The sequence below is a fragment of the Lepisma saccharinum genome, chromosome 13 (assembly GCF_977018435.1).
Source record: "Lepisma saccharinum chromosome 13, izLepSacc3.1, whole genome shotgun sequence".
NCBI lineage: Eukaryota > Metazoa > Arthropoda > Insecta > Zygentoma > Lepismatidae > Lepisma > Lepisma saccharinum.
The window spans coordinates 79,483,103-79,499,573 of record NC_139241.1 but is presented as its reverse complement, the minus strand read 5'-3'; the positions used below and the strand labels follow the sequence as shown (position 1 = coordinate 79,499,573).

Here is a 16,471-nt window from a genome sequence, read left to right as displayed (position 1 = left end):
GTTTTGCCCTGTGCTGTTAGGACAACAAACTCCTAACCCCCTCGACACTAGCGCCTCTACTTCTAGGGGAGAATTACAAATACGGTGCTACATCGGTATTAAAACGCAACAGGTGATATTTATCTAAGGGTGCTTTTAGACCAAAGCTAAAAGCGACGCGCGACAAGCGAAATGTGTGTCTTGGTATAACGACCCTCAGAAATAAATTCAAGCTTTCGAATCGAAGCGACACAAACTGCACGGTCTGTTGTTCGCGCGCGCGCTTTAGGGAGATTTCAGACCGAGGCGACACGCACGTATCTCTTGGAAGCGAACCCTTAGTAATCAATTGAACCTTTCGAACCGAAAAGACATAACAAGCTGCAAGCGTCATGGAGAATTTGCACCGAAGCGGCAAGCGACACGAGCCTATTCAGTCCAAAGCAAAACATTCACTGCGCATGCACGAACATCAGCATGAGGCGACACGATGCACGGTAGTGAGAAAACGGCCCAGTCCGACCGACACGCAAGCGACACATGCAGCTTGCCATGTTTCTTCGGTTCGAAAGGTTCAATTGATTACTAACGGTTCGCTTCCAAGCGACACGTCGTGCTTCGCTTGTCGCTTGGGAACGAGCCAATCAGCAGCAACGTCTCACATCGTAGTGGCATGACAGGCCGCAGAAGCCTGCGTTTGATTGGTGAAAGACTCAAGCGGTACCTGTCACCTGTCCCTTTGGTGTGAAACCTTCCTTAGACTAATGGTGGCCGGGTCGCTTTTAACTTCAAACAAGCTTGACGATTCCACCAATCGAACGCAGGATTGTGGACCTGTCATGCCGCCACGGTGTGAGATGTTGCTACTGACTGATTCGTTCCCAGGCGACAAGTGTCGCGTGCCGCTTCGGTCTGAAAGCTCCGTAAAATACGTGCAGAACTTAAAAATGACCGTGAAAATTTAACACTGACTATACCTTTAAAAAACAGAATACATGTAATATATTATATAATTTCTGGAGGATTGCGATATTTACTTCTATTTGGGTTCCGTATACACAGCTCGATCTTCCGAAGAGATCCTGTGAAATGCCTATTACGTTATTTTAATCCAAGAGTTACAAGAGCGAAACCGAAAATCAAAGAGAGATATAAAATATCGATTAACTTATTGCGTAGTCTGTAATTTTCATCATTGCGGCAAAGAAACCCATAATTTCCTCTCGTGTCCTATAGAAAGCGGGGAAAGGGTGGATCAGAACCCACACCCCTCCCTTCCATTGCGAACAAAAGACAACGGAAGCTCTCTTTCCCATCCACGCCAATTCCAGCATAGGACCCATTCATCGTTCGAAGTAGGTCATGCGCGCTCCCTTGCGGTGGGTCATTATAACACAAAGCGAAGTTCACTAACTCAAACTGCTTTTGCATAATATTGCCAGTTACAGCCTTGGCGAATGCGCTAATAGTAGCAATTCTGCATTAATTTGACGCTGCCTTGCTCGTATGATAAAATAAGAACCATGTCGTGACGCTTGCTGACCCCCTATTACTGCAAGTTTGCCGGTCAAACATCCGTTAGACCGGTCGAGAACTGCCTGCACCCAGGCGGAGCGAAAGCGATTTACGTTTAATTAAAACAAGTTCTGATTCTCGGCGTTGCCGTTATGTTGCCGAAAATGACCGTCTTTTGTTTCAAATTGTAGAGAGTTGAGGAAAACAATATACAGAATGCATTATACGAAACTGTATAGGCCTCCTACATGGGTGCTTGATTTTGACAAATTCCTTGCAAATACAGTGTGTCCAACTTAAAAGAGGAGCGCACACTAACGTCGTCCCCTTGTAATTAAGGGATCCCGGGTTCGATACCCAGTGGAGGCACATAGTGGTTCGGATCCCACTTTAAACTGTAGACCCAGTGCCGATTAGCCTTACCCGTGCATGAAGTGGTAATAATAAACAACTTAATCAATCAATAACTTGTAAATATTTATTCCTGAAGTAACCAAATATTAAAAACCTAAAATTTTACACCACAAATTGTGCTTCTACCGGCGAACGCACATTGTACAGTGGTTTGGATCCCACTGTAAACTGTAGGTCCAGTCCCGATCAGCCTTTATGTGGTCATAGTAGACTCGAAAAAAATGTCAAAAGTTCAATCTAAGTTAATCTATAAATGAGAAATTAACTGAATAAAACTGTTAACATTATGATGATAATATTATTCAGAGAGTCACAAGTCTCCACGACATGACATCATTAAATGTGTTCGAATAATATCCCTGGACGGAACCAACTGTGTAAAATTCCACATTGACTTGCAATGTAGTTTTTTTCGCAGTCAATTTTGTTTCTAGATCCTTTCGATCTGGTACTACTGCTTGCGTCAGGGCTTCGATTTGTTCTAGTGTTCTGATGATTTTCAGTGACTTGTGCTATCCTTTATTTGTTGTTTTGATATAATTTATTGATATACTGAATGTATCGTTAGTAATATTGGTAAGATAACATGATTGGTTGACTTTCCATATGCGTGTGCTTTGTGTGAAGTGTGGCATTATGTTTCTGAATAACTAAGGCACGCTTTAGACGAAAACATTGTCCTTGACATTTTTCTTAACATTTCAGCTACCATCGAATTCTACCGTGTGTAAAGTGAAAAAAATTTATAACATTTTGATGCCATAGCATATTCTATGGCATATTTCACGGACAGAATCTGTCTATTTTTCTTAGCATCTCGCGTAGCATAACAACCAATAAGATTTTTAGAAGCATTTATGCTAGCAAAAAGGTTGAAGGAAATGCTTCCATACCAGTAGACGTAACATTACCAGTGATTAGGATTTGCACTTCCTTTGAGGATGATAAATTAGACTTACATTCACCATGTACAATTTATTTCTCGAAACCGGATACTAAGAAGGCGTGATTATTGTTGTGGTGCACCTACCGATTTGTGATTCATGTTGTTTTCTCCAGAAAAACTGGTACCAAGGGCACAGAACTTTCATTTATTGACAATGAAGTGTATAAACAAAGATAATAATGCCGTCCGTAGTACTTTTCCACACTTCCGGTAGGTATTCCCTTGCTCTTAACATTCTTCGACATTTTCTTGTTGCATCAAGGTTGTATATGTTGGTGTAAAGCGCATCCCAGGTTATATTTTTGCCGGATGTTACCGTCTTTCAATCATTGTTGTGTTCATTTATTTTAACTGCAACATTTATAATGATAAGGTCATTTCATGCGATTTACGTTTTGTTAGACTGTCACAGGAGTAGACAAAACTAAAAATAATTCAGGCGACAGTCTTTTTTTTTACTCAAGGGCCAGGATTTTTTCTTAACAAATACGGGCTAAGATAAACAATGAATCCAACTAACAAGTAAGATAAAGCTACACATTTGGAGTGAGACCTTAAAACACCCCATTAATTAATACAAGATTGGATTAAAAGTACCGGTAATTCATTTTTTTAAGAGACACTCATCGAAATAGGCATCAGTCAGCTCCCAGTCATCCTTACGAAATTGCACTCTGTGTGTCTATTTGATATCCCTCCAAAATACAGAAAACACAAACAAAAACATATATTGTACTCCGCCAGACGTCTCTGGTTCGAATGCCGGCCTGGGCAAGGGTGTTCTCTGCGAGTAGCCAATCCCTTCATCGATTTAACCACTCATCCTCATCTTTGCGATTATTCAAAAGTGGCGGAAAAGCGAAGCAAAATAAACCAAATCAAATCAATATAGTGTACTCGTTATTTTTTTAAAAAAAGGAATGGAAATATGTGCAAGTGAAATCGAATATTAATAAAATTCTTTTAGAACTCAATTGAAAATTCAGGCGTCAGGTAAAAATTTTCAGGCGCCATTGTGCCCTGTGTTGTATGTCTAAATTAGGGGTGAGTGGTTAAAGTGACAGACTCGTGTTCGAAAAGACACTGTCACAATTCTGATTGAGGTCATTCGGACCGTCGTATTTATTTTGCAAGTAAAGAACGTTTGAAAGGCCATACCCAATGTTTAGGGGGGTAGGCACTTGATGATACACTCGTATCAGAATCACAGTATTTGAATTTTTTTCGGTTATATTACGCTGCTTTTCTACCCGACTGGCTTAAATCGCGACGATGAGAATTATTGATGAACTGATGATGGCACTAAGCAAATGAACCCAGGACTTCATGACGCTTCTCAAACGACGTCGCCATGGGAGATATGTATGTTTTCCCCCTGGAATAGAAACCCAAGATACCTTGTCCTGAAGGCGACAGCGATAGTCATTTCGTTACAGGTGACCTCATTGGTGAAAAGGTGCCTAATTACATCATTTCCAATCTGAATACATTTAAAATAGAGAACAGCCAAGCCATTGGAATTGTTTCCAATAACTGCTGTCGAGAGAGTAGGGGGGAAGGGGGTGTAAAGAATAAAAGATAAAATATTTCGTGAACCACTAAGCCCACCCAAATATAATTCTGTGCAGTGTCGGCGATTGGGTTCCAAAAACGGGGGAGGTGATAAAACTAGAAGGTGAAGGACAGTTTTCTTTTCCTTGGTAAGGTTAGCAGAGTGTGAAGGAAAAGTGGGAGGGGGGCAACTGCCCCCACGCCCCCCTAATCGCCGCCACTGATTCTGTGGCAATGACACTGCTGACCCAGCGCAGAGTTTGAAAACATAGGAAGCCTCTCCCTTTTAAAAAAAAATGTGTCACTGGGAAGCGACCTATTTCCTTGCCGATTAAAAAAAACATTATCTAATGCAGTGTTTTAAAATTGAGGTCAAGGCCGGAGTGGTGGTGTGTCCCTTCATCACTCATCGCGATTAGCCAAAAGTGGCAGGAAAACGAGAACAATACAAATACAGTTGGCGGGGAAATTTTGGAAGGGTGTTGGAAGTGTGTGCATAAATCACTAATCCGTGCTACCAATTCATTCTGACCTCCATTGTGTTGCGACTGTCAAGGCCTGCCAGGCGGCGCGTACCATGTCTCACGATGATGGGTCAACGCCGAAATGTTGGAGCTCCCACAAGGAGTCGAACTCAGGACCGTCTCCACCAAAGCCGAGTACAATAACATTCAGCTGCATGAGACGCCTTAAACTTTATCCAAAACGCCGCTCTCCTCAGCGTAGCACTCTGCGTAACGCGCTAAGAAGCTAGAGGTCCCGGATTCGATCCCTGATCAGGCAAGGATGGATCATTGTGTGTGTTTCATGAGTTCATTCATTCTCGTCGTCGAAATTAACGCAAGAAGTAGAAAAGCGATGTAAAATAGCCGAAATAGAATAGAAGTATACTTTATTCAAATGTTCGTGTGTTTTAATCTATAAAAGACAAGGTACACCCAACAGCAAAATTAATTACCATTTTCGTTCAGTCTCTCATCCACAACGTAATGATCATGCTTTGACGTAAAGACATCACTAATTGATTGACCGATTTAGTTTTATTTTACTTTGCCTCTGCCATCTTTGGATGAAAGGACAAGCACAAATGCAAATGGACAGCATACAATACGAACTGACATCTGTAGTGGAGTGGTTATCACTGCGCGCTACGACACCAGGAGTCCCGGGTTCGAATTCCGGCCTTGGTGATCTTTGTAAATGTCTCTTCATCAATTCCATCCTCATCTTCACGATTTGCCAGAACTGGCAGAAAAGCGACGCTAAATAAACCAAATTAACAGCACCTAACACGAATCCCACTAGCCGTAGGTCCGGACTAGTGGCGTGCCCAGGATTTTCAAAAGGGGGGTAGATAGTAGTCAGACCTAATTTTGCCATCTTTCCCTGCCCTTGACGTTCTTTTTCTTTTAACACTTGGCAAAATCAGCCACCCCCTTTGGCCGGCCACTGGCCCAGTCGCCAAAGCCTCGCTAGTCTGCAAACGCCAGTCCAAGGTGTACTACGTACATGTGAGTAAGGTTGACAATTAGGTGTATTAAACAAAACCAACAGAATTCCATTGTTGAAGACATCAGGATGTGAAATAAAAATATTAAAAAAGAATGAAAATAGCGATAATAGTAACTGAAACAAACAAACAAGAAACATTTCTCAAAGACGTTGCGAAACTAACGATCGCGCTGTACAAAGCCTAGGACTGTTGTTATACAACATGCCTGTTTGGCACGTAGGAACCCAGGTGCACTAAGGCATAGCAAAACTCGGCAACATCCAAACTAAACACAAACGTGCTTACCGGCTTAAGTCTCGGCGCCTTGTTGTCCCGTCAGCCTGCGAAAACAGCAAAGTTCCGAGAGCCCGCAGTGTAAACACTCCCCCAGATGTTCCTCGACCACCTTGCACCCACACACACGCACTTTATCCTCACCAGCACACACTGAAACACACTTGCGTAAGACCACGAGAAGTGCGACGTACACACGGGTCTCTACAGACGTGACCGACGCGAAGTTCACTCCGGCATCGACTGACTGAACGCGGTGTCCCCCCCTAGGTGGGGAGTCAGGCTTCACTGGCCCCTCCCCTCCTCTACCCGCCCCTCCCTTCCTCCGATGCATTGCCTGCTCACGGATCACCCTCCCCCTTTTCCCTGTTTCAAGAATGAAATCCACCCACGCAACAATGGAATGGCATTCGGTTGTCGCCTGTGGTGCGCAATATGCTAACACACAACTCTTCCGTTTCCGAGACCTGTCTATGCTGTTCCCAAGCGCATATCTTAGGCCAAAGGCGTCCGCAGGGAGGGCCCAGGGTTGATCACTTGACCTACCTTGGAATATGAAAAAAATTATTACTTCTCCTTTGTCACTCCCTTTTATTTGTTTCCTTCGTTGTATCTTTTTGCTAGCTTTCGATATCTCTGTTACCGGCTTCCGTGGCGGGCTGGTTATCACAGCGCGCTGCGACGGCAAGGGTCCCGGGTTCGATCCTGACCTGGGCATGGATGTTCTTTGTGAGTGTCCCTTCATCAATTTCATCCTATCATCGCCCAACCTCATCGTCGCAATTAGCCAAAATTGGCACAAAAGCGAACTAAAATATACCAAATCAATCAATCAATCTCTTTTGTTCCCGAGTTCGATACCCGGTAGCGGCACATAGTGATTAAGATCAAGCAGAGGCGTCAATTGTGGGGAAAAGGACAGCTTGCTCTGCGACGACATTAATGAGCATTTCTACATTCTAATTTCTTCATATAGGAGAAGTATTTATTTTACACGAGAGAGCTCAACTAAGATTATATTACATTTCTTGGATCTGAAGTGACGCATGCGTCAATTATGGGAAAATAATTATTACTTTCTTTCACTTCAGATCCAAGAAATGTAATATAAGCTTAGTTGAGCGCTCTCGCAGGGGCGGCGCCAGAAATTTTCGACCGGGTGGGCAGAAGCTGTATATTGATAGATTAGGGTGGGCAGGTATAAATGTAAATAAATATTATATATATATGCATGTAAGACACATAGTACGACATGCATGCATATGTATCCCCTTCTCTCTTACACTCCTCAGTTCCCTTCTGCTTTTCCTTTCCTTTTCATCTTTTCTGTTTTACTCCCTAATGCCTTCTTATATATTTCTTTCTCAGCTTGTTACCTCTTTCTCCCTTTCACGTTCTCTCGTTCCATTCTTCAAATGTTTATCTTAACTGCCATGCACAACACATCACATGTATGTGTGCGTGTGTGTTTGGTATCTTCCCTCTTCCTTTTCTAATCTATTCTCGCATCTTGTTCTACTTCTTCGTCTCCCATCGACACAATTACTTCAAGGAAGTGTTTGTGTGCGCGCAGCCATACATTGTAATCACATGTTGTCCTTCAAGTGCAAAAATACAAGGCACATACCTACTCCACTTTATATATTAGGCGACAGTGATAGAAATTGTGATGGTAGACAATGTTGAAGGATTAAATTACTTTTTCGTAATTTAAATCCATATTCCTGATCATATTATTTTCATCATATGAGATTTTGACTGAAACTTGGGGTTAATGATCACTCTTCTTGGCTTACTAGGTTATTACAACTGACAAATGTATCTGAATGTTTGCAATACCGGCTATCGGGTGCCAAAACTTTGGGGCAAGGACAGTTTACTTCTTTGGTAGCATTAAGAGGCCATACTGCGGGTGCAACAAGTAGCAAAATGTGGCGGGAGAACTTCCCCCCCTTGCTCCTCCTAATCGCCACCATCGGATATTTGGATTAAAAGTTATGTCTTATTGGGAATTAAACACACACACATGGAAAAACCAATTCTTTGTTCACTCTGCATGAAGTATCAGGCATATGAAAGGCTATTTTGACAAAATATCGCCCAAAAGTAATAGTCAAGTAACATTGAAAAATCTGTTAGCTAAGTTGTTATTGTTTCTGAAGTAAGTCTTCGTTAATCATGCGGGAGAAGTGATACACGTAGGGTTAGATGAACATATGCACTGAGGTAACAAATGGTTTACATTTTGTAGAATGTGATTTGTGACACAAGGAATTCATCGAAATTGATCACTATACCGGTAACTTTTCGAAAGCGCTCAAATGTAAACCTCTATCCTGAGCAGTATACCCTGGAAACTTTAATCTTGCAGGAGAACGAGTCTCTGGCGCCTGGAACCACAGTCAAAATAATAATTTGTGGGGGGTTGTATTTTCAATGTCTGCTTGTATTTGTTTTCCCCCTTCGTCACTTTCATCTAATCACCACTGAACCTCATTGTCGCCATTAACCAAAATTAGAAGAAAAGTGACATCGCATAGAACAAATCAGTCGAATCAACAATAACTTACTCTTCCAAAAGTGAAATTTCATTAGTTCATACCACTTCGAAAGTTGAGGTGGTAGTTTCAATTTCACAGTGTTTCACTGTTGGATCAAGGCAGCTAACTCCGTGAACAATAACGTTGCTTTCCGAAAGTCTTAAATATTGTCTCTGGCAATACACCCTCTTAAATGAACTAATCTTCTATTGTCATAATATAACACGTTCCCTGCGAATTCTTTCTGTATATATTTTTTCTCCATAACGTTGTCGCCTTATAACGAAGAGGTTCATCTACTGCCCCCTCTTCTGGTGGAAGCACAATGCACACTGGTTCAGACTCCACTTTAAACTGTATGTTTAGTCCCGATTAGCCTATCTGAGCATAAAAGTCGACTTAAAAACAAATAGACAAAATTTTCTTATGGATACTTCGTGACATACCTTTTCTTTTTTACTTCATCTGCATCTAAAGATTGTGTTGACCTTTTCGGCTTAACCTCTGATGCTTCTAAAGTTTAAACCATTCTCATCGTGATTGATTAGTTCTCTGACGCTCTCAATACAAAGTTTTCCTTCTTCTTTTAATTCTACGTAAGTTAATCACAAGAAAAATCGCATGATTACATAACTGATAGGCAAAATTTATGTGTGGAACCAGGATTTCGAAATAGAATTAGCCACCCATTATCAATTCAATAATTCTGTTGCTTCTTCCAAACCCATAACTGTTGCATCAAAATTAATATACCTCGGTATTATAGTGGTTTTTGTGATTGCTTCTTATTAGTAGAACGAATTTCAATGTAGACCTAATTAAAAAGTCGAAATTTTATTGTGTTGCGGAGGAAGCAACGCTGAGGTTTTTATTTGTTTATTTATAGATTAATTTAATCATACGCAGGGCGGGATTTATATATGTGAAGACCCGGAGCTTACAACACCAAGACTCTGCCCCAATCCCCTCCACAGTTTCAGTTATATCTTTTCGCCAAGCTACATTGTGACAGTCAGATTTACCGTCATTATTATTATTATCATTATTATTCATGTATGTAGCGGTAAAAAGACGTGTTGATTCAAAGTGTTGAGTGTTTTAATTTGTAAGATTACATATTTGATTTTTGCCAAGCCGACGGGAGGAACGAGACGTTCGCGTGTGTTAAGGGTGAGCACCTGAAGGGTCACGCTATGCGTCTAAAGCTTAGGAAATTCGACCGTAATGACAAACATTTAAATATCTCGGTTTCCAACGGTCAGATTCATGTGAAACTTATACCAGCGCAGCGGCATGTGTGCAAGGACGGATGTGTGGAGTTTCGTCACGATCAAGCGACAATTACGGACGCCAGATCAAATCGGTTCTAATTGATCAGTTTGTGGACAGCGATTGCAATTGAGCTATGGGCGACAGCCAGGCGGAAGCTTAATCCGCACAAGTAAACTTCGGACACGGTCCGTCCTAGTTTGGAGACAATAGAGCGTGGTGGAATAACCTCTCCGGAAGCGTCACTCCAACGTGCGCCTAGCGTCCTTTTTCAAAATCCAAATAAAACGAAGGACATGGTTTTTCGATACACAGTCTTACCGCGATCCTTGTAGCGAGAGCAGCTCCGTGCTACCTCTCCATATACAGTTTTGCCGCGATTCTTGGAACGAGAGCACCTTCGTGCTACCTTTCGTGTACAGTGGACTTTGTTGTGTTGTGCGAACACCAGTGTGTGTGATAGGCAGTAAGTCTACACGAGTGCGCCTACCTCAACCGCTGGGGGAAGTTGAAGCGAAACCGTGTTTCCGTGATTACCTTACGCCATTTATAATTTTTGAGAAACGAGGAACACCGAAAACTATGGCGGGCTAGATGAAGAAGAGAGATGAGGGCGTTACGTCGATTCGCCCGATGACAGACGAGACTACGCCGATGATGCCTACCCGCCACGGAGAGTGAGAGAGAAAGATGAGCCACGCCGACGATGCCTACCCGCCACGGAGAGAGAGAGGGACGACGAGCCACGCCGACGACGCCTACCAGCCGCAACAGAGAGACGTAGAGAGAGATGTTGACGCCCTGACGACGCCGACGACGCCTACCAGCCGCGACAGAGATGTAGAGAGAGATGTTGACGCCCCGAGGACGCCGACGACGCCTACAACGACCGCTCAGATGCGACGTCCGAACCGCGCCATACCACGGAGATCCACCGATCCCGAGAGGAAGAGGAGCCGGGGAACTAGGTGTTTGAACCCTTTTTGCATCTTCATCGTCGCGACCAAGGAAACCTTTCGCGTGGATACTATGTGTTTTCAATCGCCCATAAAGACGCCAGGATGCACTCCGGAAGCTGAGAGATGGTAAAGTATTCATCTGTGTGAACCTTAACACGTGACGGCCCGATTGATTTAGAGAACGCCCTTGAAAATCGTCGACATTTTGAAAACGCCCACTCAACTCGAACTTCATACCAAACTCCCGTCGCGCTTGTCATTTGTAATCTATTCGTCTCAGGTCAATTTTTCTTATTCCTTGTGATATTTTTTTTGATCTTAAATTCATTGTTGTTTGTGCTCCTTTGTATTTGTTTAAAGTGCGTACTATTAGAGTAAAGCGCCGCCCGCTTAATTGCATATTCTACTTGAGGTTTGTTCATTTTTATGTGTCAGCGCTGTGTCGCTGCTAGCTATGTCAGGTCGCATATGTGATTATTTGTTAAAGTATTTGCCTGGTAATATGAATTGCTCGTCGCGGCGAAGTGTTTAAGTCCCGCCTGCTAGAGAGTATATGTTTGCGCCACTCAACGGAGGTTACTTGTTATGTTTGGAACCACGTGAGGTCCTGTAAAAGGAAAACGTCCGCCCACGTGAATGTAATTGCCGTTGAGACGCCTTTGTTTATATTGGTCAAGTAATGTATTGTCACCGCGCCGACTAGTTTCTTTTTTAAAAACAAAAGGTGAACTTAAGTAAGGGCTGGCTAGGATTTAAGTAGCACTGGAGCAAAATCACAAATGACCTGATTAGACAAAAAGTAAGATAAAATTAATTGAGAATGCAATAATTAGGGCTTGTCGTCATAAAACCTGTACATGTCATGTATAATTTCTTGTGTCGATGACCCCATGAGGATTGAATCTGAGAGAGAATGTGAGAGTGCAAGTGTGGGGACCTGTAATAATTCCATTTTCGTTGGTTATGAATAGAATATACTTTTTATTTTCATGTTAATTTTGGGCTATATCATTTTCGTATGCATGTCGCTACCCGTGATTTTCAGGTATGCAGCTAGCCGCTTCCCGGCTACAGGTAAAGAGGTGGTAATTTGAAAGTACATATGTCTTTGTTTTTATTCGATATGGCTTATTACTATGCACTGTTGGTCACCGGTCCCTACACACGAACTTAACCTGGACCGTAACGCTATTTCGCTTGTCCGAGGGAGATTTTGCCGCCTGTATCTAGGTAGTGGTAGCATTTGTTTTCCCGGGCAAGGGAGGGCGTAACATACATTTTTGGCGCCGCGAACACAGGGACCGGTATATTTTAAATCGAAAGCACCCTCAGTGCACAGGTATATGTCGTTTTTGTAAGGGCTACGTCAGGCGTATTTTGGTGTCATGTAACTGTGTTTCATTGTGAGATTTTATTCTTTTATTTTGACGTGAGGTGGTAATTGAGACATTAGGCGTTTATTTTTGTCAAGGTAGTAGGGCAGCTACTTAAGGCGTTAGGCATTTTAAAATTTTTGTTTGGCATATGGCATTAGGCGTTAAGTTGAGTTCTGGCAAAAGGGGAATTGACCGCCCTTATCTTTTTTCGTCTGTGAATTGTTTAAATATATATATTGGTATATATTGTGAGCGCTCACGTTTACGCTTGTCAGCGAGCATTGAGAGTCGACCGAGGGTTGAATATTTGATTTCATGAAATTGCGCAACCGCCGCATCGAGAACTTATACATGATTGACGTAAGGGTGATTTGCGATGTCTGCAGCGAGGAGTTCCCAGTAAGTGAATACGTTGGCACAGCTAGCCAGGTTTGTTCCCGGTGCGATGTCCCGTTAAGTCCGCGTGAAGAAACCAGTCTACCGAACAGCGGGGGGCAAGCCAATGAGACCAGCGCGCAACAGGTATCTCCGGGAAGAGCAGAACGGGTCGACGAAGCAGCTAGCCTCAGTGGTACCAACTCCCAACAGATCATCGAGATGCTACTGCGGATGGAAGCCAAGATGGAGGCCACGCGAAGCGGAATCGAAGCCTCGCTAGAATCAAAGATGGAAGCCACCCAAAGCAAGATAGAGGCCATCAGCACCCAGATGCGAGTGACGGAAGACCGCCTCCAGGAGACCATCCGTACTTCCGGTGAGGTGATAACGCAAGAACTCGTCACTCGGGTACAGGAATGCGAATCCCGTGTCGAAGCCAAAATCGCCGAAACCAACGTGCGGATCGACCGGCAAGAGAACCAGATGGCAACACTGTCTCAGAGCGTGCGCGACCAGGAGGAAGGTATGCAGCAGATGGCCCGACAATGCGTGCAGCTGGAAGCGACATGTGACCGTGGCATAGACTCCCTGGGGCGACATGTGCGGGAAATTTCAGTTCGAGCCGAAGGAAACTCCGAACGGATTGAGGACCTCGAGATGAAAGTGCGTCAACTGAGCATAACTAGCAGCGGCACTTCACAATCGTTGCGGGAGTCCCGAGTGAGGTCATCACCGGCAGTCGACATCGCCACTCGCTCGAACGGGGGAAGCGACCAGCGAGCTCCAGAAACGCCCCGCCCCCTTCGAAGAGAAGACGCTGCGTCACCACGGTTGAGTCCGCGCCGCGAGCAGAGAGACGAAGATTTACACTTTGACCCACCGGCCGCCAGGAATACCGCAAGCACTTCAAAAAATTTTCGGGTGCTGACAGAATTCTTCCTTCCACGTACCTCGAGGAATTTAATTCTACCGCCCGAGAGTTAGGTCTGACAGACGAGGATAGGCTTCTGATTCTGAAAGGTTTAATGCAGGACCGGGCCAAGAACTGGATGGACAGGAACGAGGGGAACTTCAATTCATATGAGGAGTTCAAGGAAGCGTTTCTCACTTATTTTCAACGTCCCCTGCAGGTCGAGAGGATGCTGATGCAGGTGCGAAACGAACGATACGACAGGGGCGGAGGACTCACGTATGCCCAGTACTTTTGGAAACGTTACAATGAGTTCAAGTCTCTGCAACCCCAAATGACCACGGCGGAGATAATAGCCGCTCTGGTGTACCATTTCCCACACGAGATTCGTCGTCATCTCAATGGAGCATGCGTGTTTGACGCCGACGCGATGTCCCTCACACTGGAAAATCTGTTTCAGTGCGAGGAGGAGAGGCAGAAAACCAGGGGTGAGAAGTTTAGCAAGCGGCGCCGACCGGAAGATGATTCGTCGCACCGGAATAAACACCCGCGCGTTCATCTAGTCCAGCAGGGATGGAGAGGACAGCACCACGCTCCAGGGGCTGAAAGGAACCGCCAGCTGCAAGATCCACCTTCACCGCAACGAAGACGCCCGTTCAGAGGCAGGAGACGGCGTGGAGGTCCGACTCGTGCGTCGCCAAGGAGAAACGACGGCTTTTTTCAGAACGGCCAAGTCCGGGATGGCTTTTATCAGCGCCACGCGGATAGCAGGTCGGTCAACCCGGAGACAGATCGGGGAGATGCAGGACGCCGTGGAGCGAGGACGCAACGGAGCCCAGCGAGAGAAGAGACCAGGCCGAATTCCAGACGCGGTTCGCCCAGGCCAGGACCGTCGGGATACCAGCATCCGGGAAACTAATAAGTCTCGCGTCAGGGCTCGGATGCGGGGCAGACTACACCTGATCCACCTTCGCTTGAGCCGAACCACCCGGATGTAACAAAGACCACGCCGATCAGGATTCGTGCCGCTTGGCTGGACGAGGAGATCCACGCCGACGAAGAAGCCGAGGAAAGTCACGAGGACCGCTGGCCTTCGAAATCGCCACATGTACAACTGCGATTGGGCGATGAAATTGTGATGGGGCTCCTAGACACAGGAAGTGAGGCAAGCTTGTGCTCGGAGGCAACTTGGCGGCGCGTGACAAAGGGAGTGCGCAGGCCACAACTTCGGCACGTACGAGACTTTAGACTCATCGATTTCTCGGGCAAAGCGAGGGAGAGGCTCCTCGGTCACACCATTCTGCAGGCAACGCTGGATGAACATCACGTTGAGGTTGAGGTTCTGGTGGTCCAGTCATTGTCCGTGGACCTGCTGCTAGGAATGGATTTCCTGAGCCGGTATGCGTCTGTGCTCAACATCGGTCGACACTTTGTAACCTTGAATAATCGCGACGAAGAGTTTAACGTCGAATTCTGGAGGTCAGGCGCAGGAGAAGAGGGCGAGTTCCAGCCCGTCGTCGCTTTATGTTCGGAGGTCGACCGCGACAAAGGAGTACAGGAAAGATTGCACGCCGCAGTTGCTTCATGTGAGAATCTCTCGGCGAGTCAAAAGCAAGTTTTCGCCAATCTTTTGAGGGATAATGCCGTCGTTCTTGATGAAAGGCCAGGAAAGTGCCGGAAGTATACGCATGAAATCCATGTCCAGGGAGAAAGTCCAGTTGTCAGTAAGCCTTACCCGATAGCGTTTACACATCGACCGGAAGTGCGTCGGCAGCTGCAGCAGATGCTGGAGTGGGGCGTAATAAGGAAATCACGCTCAGTACATTTGAATCCTCTACTCGTGGTGAAGAAATTTGACAATAGCCTCAGAATTTGCGGAGATTTTCGCGCGCTAAATACGAGGTGTAAGCTGGAACGCGTCAGAACATTAAAACTACAGGACACCCTACAACTGTTCCATGGAAAACACGTGTTCTCAAAAATCGATATGTTATCTGGATTCTGGCAGGTTCCCTTGTGCGAACAGAGCATGCCTTATACAGCCTTCGGATTCGAGGATAACTTATATGAGTTTACCGTCGTTCCGTTCGGAATCTCCAACGGCATGCAAGCTTTCACGAACGCCATGGCGGAAGTGCTCGGAGACGAAGTGAAAGATTTCTGTCTGTGGTATGTAGATGACATCTTGTGCTTCTCGAGAAACGTAGAGGAACATTTCGAACATCTAAGCCTGATCCTCGCTAAATTACGAGATGCGGGAATGACGATTAAACTCGAAAAATCGGCTTTCTTTCAACCGGAAGTGCAATTTTTGGGCCACATCATAGACGCTCAAGGCGTAAGGCAGGACCCAGTGAAGTTTGAAACAATAAGGAAGCGCGAGCCCCCGACATCAAGGAAAGGAGTCCAGCGCCTTCTAGGGATATTTACGTGGCACCGGCGCTTCATACAGAACTTCAGCGAACTTGCGTCACCCCTATTTGAACTGCTGAAACAAGGAAAGGCATGGAAATGGACAGATCAACATCAAGGAGCCCTAGATAAACTCAAGGACGCCGTCTGTGAACAGCTTCGCCTCTACCACGCTGATTTTTCTGACGTTTTTTATGTCCAGTGCGACGCTTCAATCACGGCCGTGGGCGCAGTGCTGTATCAAGAAAAGGAGGGGGAGAAACGTGTGATTCAGTACGCCAGTCGTTCCCTGCTGGGGGCAGGGAGAAATTACACCGTCGGAGAACTCGAGTGCCTGGCCGTGGTGTGGGCCATCGAAACCTTTCATGTTTATCTGGCCGGAGGACACTTTATTGTGAGAACAGACCACCGGAATCTCCAATGGTTGCACCGCGCA

At 45.1% G+C, this 16,471-nt stretch overlaps 1 protein-coding gene across 2 annotated transcripts in view; it reads right to left on the bottom strand.

The window, feature by feature from the left end:
* Positions 1 to 16,471, bottom strand: part of LOC145997453 (multiple PDZ domain protein-like) — a 382,394-nt gene that overhangs the window by 276,358 nt on the left and 89,565 nt on the right. Inside the window, exon 1 of one of the 2 annotated variants that reach the window (XM_083134521.1) lies at positions 6,204 to 6,422. The exons of the other annotated variant lie outside the window; for it this stretch is intronic. The gene's annotated coding sequence lies outside the window, so the exon portion shown is untranslated. Of the gene's footprint in view, positions 1 to 6,203; positions 6,423 to 16,471 lie in introns of those variants that run through there. 2 annotated transcript variants of the gene reach the window in all.